We start from the raw sequence: 9,165 nt of genomic DNA on the forward strand, positions 1-9,165 counted from the left end.
AAGGGACCTTTAGAGGTCATCTAGTCCAACATCCCTGCAGTGAGCAGGGACATCTTCACTAGATCAGGTCAGCCAAAGCCCCATCAAGCCTGATCATGAACATCTCCAGGGATGGGACCTCCACTCTGTCTCTGGGCAGCCTGTGCCAGTCATCCACCACCCTCATATTGAAGATCTTCTTCCTAATATCCAACCTAAATCTCCCCTTTTCTAGTTTAAAACCATCACCCCTCATCCTATCATTCCATGCCCTTGTGAAGAGTTCTTCCCCAGCTTCCTTACAGGCACCTTTCAGGGGCTGGAGGCTGCTATAAGGTCCCCCTGGAGCCTTCTCCAGGATGAGGAAGCCCAACTCTCTCAGCCTGTCTTCACAGGAGAGCTGCTCCAGCCCTCTGATCATTTTTGTGGCCTCCTCTGGACTTGCTCCAACAGGTCCACATTCTTCTTGTGCTGAGGGTTCCAGAGTTGGGCACAGCACTCCATGTGAGGTCTCCCAGAGCAGAGGGACAGAATCCCCCCTCTCAATCTGCTGGCCACACTTCTTCTGCCACAGCCCAGGATGTGGTTGGCTTTCTGGGATGCAGATGCACATCACTGGCTCATATCCAGCTTCTCATCCACAAGGACTCTCAAGTCCTTTTCCTCAGGGCTGCTTCCCAGCACATCATCTCCCAACCTGTATGGATAACTGGGATTGTCCTGACCCAGCTGCAGAACTCTGCACTTGGCTTTGTTGAACCTCGTGAGGTTCACCTGGGCCCACTTGTCCAGCCTGTCCAGCTCCTTTTTGGATGGCATCCTGTCCCTCCAGCACATGAACTTCACACCCCAGCTTGGTGTTATCAGCAAATTTGCTGAGGGTGCACTCAAGCCCATTGCCAATAGCCTTCAGGAAGATATTAAACAGCACTGGCTCCAGTACAAACCTTTGACAAACTCCCCTTGCCACTGTCTTCCATCTAGACCATGACCACCACCCTCTGGATGCGACCATCCAAAATTCCTTACCCACTGAACAGTCACAGAATCACAATGTTGGAAAAGACCAGGACCACAGCCTGCTCTTCCAAAAAGCTCTCTGCTGCCTGCCTGCACTCACAGCCCCAGGCATGGCCCCAAGGCCCACAAGGTAACAGGCAGCCACCCTTCTTCCAGCTACAACCATACAACCAAGACAGGCACTAAGACATCCCAACCCACACCCAATACAAATGAGTGGTGAATAAAACCTTCTGAGCTGGCAGTAATGTAGGAAGAGGGGGAATGTGATGGAAGGGGAATGCCTCACACCTGGAACAACTCCAAAACACAGTCCAGTCTTCCAGGGATTGAAGGACATGGGAACCCACTGGACAATGCACCCACAACCCACACCACATGAATGCCATGGGAGTACCTCACTGATGACACCCCACCTCTCCTATGCTTTGCCCGGGCCTCCAAAATGCTTTTACACACCCCTTGCCTACAAATCCATCCCAGGACCGACTCTCCCTTCAAAGCTGCTGCCAGGGCCAATGGGACACGACCTCAAGAAGAGGAAAGGAAAAGGGAGCCTTGTGGCCAGGAAAACACGCCCCACCTCATTGCTCTCCTGGATGTGGCATGCAAGCCCTACCTGTCTGAAAACTGCTGCCCTGTGCACAGGCTGTCTCTCTGCCTCGGGCACTCCAGGAGCAGCATAAAAGCCGACCCAGAGCCTCTCTCCCTCACACACTTCTCCTGACGCCTTCTGCTCCACGCTCAGCAAGGTGAGACTCAAACCCCTGCCCCTCCAGCTCCTGCCCTGCTTGGCACAGCTCTTCCAGACCCTCACCCCTTTCCACCCCTGCGCTTTCTCAACCTCCTCTCTTCCAGGGCCCCTCCACACCACACACATGGCCTGCAACACCCTCTGCAGCCCCTGCGGACCCACCCCGCTGGCTAACAGCTGCAACGAGCCCTGTGTCAGGCAGTGTGAGGACTCCCGGGTCGTCATCCAGCCTCCCGCTGTGCTGGTCACCCTGCCAGGACCCATCCTCACCTCCTTCCCGCAGAGCACCGCTGTGGGATCCTCCGCATCCGCTGCCGTGGGCACCGAACTCAGCGCCCAGGGAGTGCCTGTCTCCTCTGGAGGCTTTGGCTATGGCCTTGGCTATGGCCGTGGCTTTGGCTATGGCTTAGGAGGCCTAGGCTGCTATGGAGGCAGGAGAGGCTTTGGCTACCCCTGCTAAGGGCCCTCAACACCACCCCTGACACCAACATCCCAGTCTCTGCAGGAGATGCTGTGGGTTGAAGACATGCCTCCTGCCACCTCCTGCCTTCTCCATGGTTCCTCCTCTCACGGCACCCAGCAGAGAAGTGCCCAGCCAACCCTGAGGTAAACACGGCCCCTTCACCTCCTCTTCTCCTACCACCTCCTTCTTTCCACCTCCACGTCTCTCTGCTACTCTCAGGTGCAAAAACCTGTTCAAAATCCAAAGACCACCAGGGACCTCGACTGTGCCACTCCCAGAGCGGGACAGGAACACCTCGTGGCTCTGGTAGGAGCTCTGGAAGACAACAGCATTGGCTGGTGGTCACCCGACCTGTACCTCTCACAGGCCCCCAGCCACTCTCAAGTCCTTACACTTCACTGTGTTATGTTTTCTTCAATAAACTTCTCCTGCAGCACAGCCTTTGACAGCTCCTGGGTCATTCTTTTGCCTCCCAAGGCTCATCCAACCTCACCCAGCAAAATGCCAGGGCTGAGGCCACCCACGTGGCTCGACCAATGGCTGACAGTTCTTCCTCTAGGACGTGCACCCCAAAACACCTCCCACCTGCACCCAATGTGCTTCCAGCCCATAACACAAGACCTTCACCTCCCAAACAACAGCTTGGACACACTTCTGCAGTTCTACCCATGCCTCTGTCCCAAGGCTTCCTTTCTGCTGGGGTGAATTGCCCTGCATGCTGGGTCACCCCTCAGGTTCTTCCTCTCCCCTGTCTACAGAGGAAATGGGAGAGAAAGAATGACTCAACAGCAGAGAAATCACAAAGTCTGAGATTTATATTATGGTAGCTTGAAAGGATCACACAAGGGTTTGAGTAGGAAGGGACCTGAAAGATCAGTTAGCTGCAACTTTCCTGAGCAGGGAGTCTCTCTGCTAGACCAGGCTGCTCAAAGCCCCATCCAACCACACCTTGAACACTGCCAGGGACCCCAGGAGGACACACAACTGCTGCTGGCAATCTTCCAACTCCCCGTGTCTTTAGGAAAGACTTCCTAATACCTCACCTAAATCTACCCACTCAGTTTTGTTCTTAACCCCTCATCGTATCACTACACATCCTGATAAGGAGGCCCTGACCATCTTTCCTCCCATCAACTTCTTGTGGCTCCCTGCATTGGCACTGCTTTACAGAAGCATCTTCTACATCCCCTTCCACAGGAACAAGAACAGGCTCAACAGCCTCTACCTTCCCAGACCTTCCTCCCTGCACTCCTCACACAGACAAGGCTTAGGAGCTCTCGGAGAGCCGTTACCAACCCCTCCCAAGCAATATGAACTCAATGAGATAACAGAGAGGCCCACTAATGAAATCAAGCCAGGTCTCTACCACCTTTACCACTCCTGGGGACATCCCATCAGGACCACAGAGCTGTGTACATGCAGCTGTCAAGCACACCTTCCTACCTCTCTGTGTCATTCTTACCAACAAGGAAGTCTGCTCTGACAACCAGCCCAAAAAACACGCCCCTTGGCTAAACTGGAGCTGCCTTGCCATTCCTAAGGCCTTCAGCATTCATCACCCACCACCAGGGCCTCAGCTCTGCAGCCACATGCTGCACGCTTGGCTCCAGCTCGCCCTGGCAACCTACAGACCCTCCTGCTGCCATCAAACACTGTGCAGAGAAGTGGCCTCACGCCCCCAGAACTGACCCCAAGTGAAGACCCCAAACGCCCAGCCTCACCACATCCTATTCCTATGGCTCTCACAACCCTCTGCCTCTCATCACACTCAGGGGCTCTCCACAGCCTCAGCTGCCCATGCAAAGTAGCCATGGGGTGTGGCAGCATCACACCAGAGCCCGGCCTACAAACCTGTCAGCATGAGGAAAGGGCAGCACTGCTGAGGGGCTGACACCAGCCCATGGGGAGCCTGGCAGGTCTCCCAACAACACAGGGATTGGCAGGCTTGTAAGTCCTGGGCTGGGGCCACCACTCCAATGGCTTGTTCTCACAAGAGTCCCTCATCTGCCTGCTTGCACTCATGCATCAGGGATGGCCCCATGGGAGCATAAGGCTGAAGATGCAGCCCCCTTTCTCCCAGACACACCCTTAGGAGTCACAGGGGCAGCAAGACAGAACCACAGAGCACGACCACATAGAAAGGCCAGGCCCAAAGACACACTGAGCCTCCTGGCAGCAAGGTGGGGAAGAGCTGAATGCCATGGAAAGGGCAACACCTCACCTGGCACAACTCCAATGGCCAGACCAGCCTTCCAGGTCTGCCAGAAATTGGGGCACTTGCTTCACAACACATCCGAAAACCACACAAATGCCATGGCATGACCTCAGTGACAACACCCCAGCTCTCCTGTGCTTTGGTTGCATCTTCTGCCCGTCCTGACACACACACTCAACACCAAGAAGCCTTTGGCAGTTCAAAGCTGCCGCCAGGGTCAGGTGAACATGGTGTCAGGAGAAGGACATGGAATTGCAGAAAAGTGTGGCCAGGAAAACACACACCAGCTCATTGCTCACCAGGCTGTGGCACGAGAGAAGAGTTGGATGAAAACGTGGTCACTCCCAAAGGCTGTCACACCCCTCTGGGAGCAGCATAAAAGCCGAGCCAGAGCCTCTCTCCCTCACACACTTCTCCTGACGCCTTCTGCTCCACGCTCAGCAAGGTGAGACTCAAACCCCTTCCCCTCCAGCTCCTGCCCTGCTTGGCCCAGCTCTTCCAGACCCTCACCCCTTTCCACCCCTGCGCTTTCTCAACCTCCTCTCTTCCAGGGCCCCTCCACACCACACACATGGCCTGCAACACCCTCTGCAGCCCCTGCGGACCCACCCCGCTGGCTAACAGCTGCAACGAGCCCTGTGTCAGGCAGTGTGAGGACTCCCGGGTCGTCATCCAGCCTTCCACCGTGGTGGTCACCCTGCCAGGACCCATCCTCAGCTCCTTCCCCCAGAGCACCGCTGTGGGATCCTCCGCATCCGCTGCCGTGGGCACCGAACTCAGCGCCCAGGGAGTGCCTGTCTCCTCTGGAGGCTTTGGCTATGGCCTTGGCTATGGACGTGGCTTTGGCTATGGCTTAGGAGGCCTGGGCTGCTATGGAGGCAGGAGAGGCTTTGGCTACCCCTGCTAAGGGCCCTCGACACCACCCCTGACACCAACATCCCAATCTCTGGCAGCCAGGGTGTGGTTTTAAGTCACTCCTCCAAGACTTTCATGGTCCATGGACTTGCCATCCATGACTCCTCCTGGCTCAGCACCAAGAAAGGAAGCAGGGAAGGGACCAGACCAGGCTCAGGCAAACATGGACCCTGGACCTCCTTCTCCCGCTTCCTTCTTTGCATCTCCTCTTCTCTTGCATCTACTACTCTCCACTGCAACCACCAGCACACAGACCAAAGACCACCAGGAACCTCGACTGTGCCACTCCCACAGTGGGGCAGGAACATCTCATGGCTCTGGGAAGAACTCCTACATACAAAGGATGTTGGCTGATGGTCACTCGACCTGTTCCTCACATGGGTGCCCCTCTTCTGGGCACTCCTCCCTTTTCACTGGATTGTTGTCCTTCAATAAACTTCTCCTGCATCACAGCATCCAACATGTCCTCATTCAGTCTTTCTTCTCCCAAGGCTCAGCCAGCCTCACCCATTAAATAGACAGGGCTGCAAAGGCCATGGAGGTGGCTTGACCAATGGCTGTCAGACCTCTCTTGGAAAGTACATCCCCAGAAACGACTCCCATTGGCACCCAGTGGCTTTTCAGCCTGTCACATGAGACCTTCACATTCCCAGGCGTAACCTTGGACACACTTAGGCACTTCTGAACCACAGTCACTTGGGGGCTTCCCCAGGGTTCCATTCCAGGTCCAGTTCTTTTCAACATTTTCATAAATGTCCTGGACTCAGGACTAGAGGGTGTCTTAAATAAATCTGCACATGACATCGATTTGAGATGAGCTGTTGACTCCAGAGAGTCCACACACAGAGACCTGGGAAGGTGCATCCAGTTTCAGGAGAGCAGATCAGAGCAGAGGGGCAGAATGACATCCTTTGACCTTATCAATACAATTCTCTTGGTGCAGTGAATCCAAGGATCAGCTTTCTGGCCTGCAGACACATATTGCTGGCTCACAGTCAGGTTTCCATCCACCAAAATCCCCAAGGTCATCTCCACAGAGCTGCTTGCCACTGCCAAGCATCTATCCCTGTTCAACATCACCCCAACCCAGACATGGGACCGAGCACTCGGCCTTGTTGAATCCAGGAGATTCACACATCAGGCCCGACCTCCCCAGCCTGTCAAAGACCCTCTGGATGGTGGCCCTTCCCTCCAGTGTGTCAACTGTACCATACAGCTTGATGCCATCTACAACAAAGCTTGGTGTCATCTTCTGTGATCCTGTCTAGCATCCAGCTCATAGCCCCATCCATCCTGTCCTTGAACACTGCCAGGAACCCAGGGACAAACACAGCTTCTGCTGGCACCCTCTCCAAGTGTCCTGTCTCACAGCAAAGAAAGCCTTCCTAATAGCTCAGCTAGATCAACCTTTTTTCAGTTTTGTTTTTAACCCCTCATCTTATCACCACACATCCTGAGAACAATGAGACCAGGACCATATTTCCTCCCATCAACTTCTCATGCCACCCTACATTGGCACTCCTTTACAGAAGGACTTTCAGCATCCCCTTCCACAGGAACAAGACCAGGCTCAACAGCCTCTACCTTCCCAGATCTTCCCTCCTAAACTCCTCACACAGACAAGGCTTAGGAGCTCTCTGACAGCCGTTATCAACACTTCCTAAGCAATATGAACTCAATGAGATAATAGAGAGGCCCACTGAAAAGATTCAGCCACGTCTCTCCCTCACCACTCCTGGGGACATCCCATCAGGACCACAGAGCTGTGTACATGCAGCTGTCAAGCACACCTTCCTACCTCTCTGTGTCATTCTTACCAACAAGGAAGTCTCCTCTGACAACCAGCCCAAAAAACACGCCCCTTGGCTAAACTGGAGCTGCCTTGCCATTCCTAAGGCCTTCAGCATTCATCACCCACCACCAGGGCCTCAGCTCTGCAGCCACATGCTGCACGCTTGGCTCCAGCTCGCCCTGGCAACCTGCAGACCCTTCTGCTGCCATCAAACACTCTGCAGAGAAGTGGCCTCATGCCTCAGTACACTCCCTAAGTAAAGATCTCAATGTTCCTGCAGAACCACATCCTATTCCTATGGCTCTCACGCTCCTCTGCCTCTCATCACACTCAGGGGCTCTCCACAGCCTCACCTGCCCATGCAAAGTAGCCATGGGGTGTGGCAGCATCACACCAGAGCCCGGCCTACAAACCTGTCAGCATGAGGAAAGGGCAGCACTGCTGAGGGGCTGACACCAGCCCATGGGGAGCCTGGCAGGTCTCCCAACAACACATGCATTGGCAGGCTTGTAAGTCCTGGGCTGGGGCCACCACTCCAATGGCTTGTTCTCACAAGAGTCCCTCATCTGCCTGCTTGCACTCATGCATCAGGGATGGCCCCATGGGAGCATAAGGCTGAAGATGCAGCCCCCTTTCTCCCAGACACACCCTTAGGAGTCACAGGGGCAGCAAGACAGAACCACAGAGCACGACCACATAGAAAGGCCAGGCCCAAAGACACACTGAGCCTCCTGGCAGCAAGGTGGGGAAGAGCTGAATGCAATGGAAAGGGCAACACCTCACCTGGCACAACTCCAATGCCCAGACCAGCCTTCCAGGTCTGCCAGAAATTGGGGCACTTGCTTCACCACACATCCGAAAACCACACAAATGCCATGGCATGACCTCAGTGACAACACCCCAGCTCTCCTGCGCTTTGGTTCCGTCTTCTGCCCATCCTGACACACACACTCAACACCAAGAAGCCTTTGGCAGTTCAAAGCTGCCGCCAGGGTCAGGTGAACATGGTGTCAGGAGAAGGACATGGAATTGCAGAAAAGTGTGGCCAGGAAAACACACACCAGCTCATTGCTCACCAGGCTGTGGCACGAGAGAAGAGTTGGATGAAAACGTGGTCACTCCCAAAGGCTGTCACACCCCTCTGGGAGCAGCATAAAAGCCGACCCAGAGCCTCTCTCCCTCACACACTTCTCCTGACGCCTTCTGCTCCACGCTCAGCAAGGTGAGACTCAAACCCCTTCCCCTCCAGCTCCTGCCCTGCTTGGCCCAGCTCTTCCAGACCCTCACCCCATTCCACCCCGGCGCTTTCTCAACCTCCTCTCTTCCAGGGCCCCTCCACACCACACACATGGCCTGCAACACCCTCTGCAGCCCCTGCGGACCCACCCCGCTGGCTAACAGCTGCAACGAGCCCTGTGTCAGGCAGTGCCAGGACTCCCGGGTCGTCATCCAGCCTCCCGCTGTGCTGGTCACCCTGCCAGGACCCATCCTCACCTCCTTCCCCCAGAGCACCGCTGTGGGATCCTCCGCATCCGCTGCCGTGGGCACCGAACTCAGCGCCCAGGGAGTGCCTGTCTCCTCTGGAGGCTTTGGCTATGGCCTTGGCTATGGCTACGGCTTGGGAGGCCTGGGCTGCTATGGAGGCAGAAGAGGCTTTGGCTACCCCTGCTAAGGGCCCTCAACACCATCCCTGACACCAACAACCACCAAAATCCTGGAGTCCACATCATGGATTGAGGATGCACCTTCAGGCCTCTTCTGGCACTTGGTCTTGACATCTACATCTCCTCCTCTCATGGAACCAAGCAAAGAAGCAGGGAAGAGGCCCTGCCTGAGCTGTGGCAAACATCGACCCTCTACCTCTTCCCCTTCTTCTTCTTCCTTCTCTGCATCACTTCTTCCCTTGTGTCTACTATTCTCCTCTGAAACCACCTGCTCAAAAAACAAAGACCACTACTATCCTCCAGTCTGCCTCTCCTGTAGTGGGGGGCAGGAACACCTTGTGGCTCTGGTCAGAGCTCCAGCAC

Source organism: Gallinula chloropus, assembly GCF_964237585.1.
Source record: "Gallinula chloropus genome assembly, chromosome: 2".
Lineage (NCBI taxonomy): Eukaryota > Metazoa > Chordata > Aves > Gruiformes > Rallidae > Gallinula > Gallinula chloropus.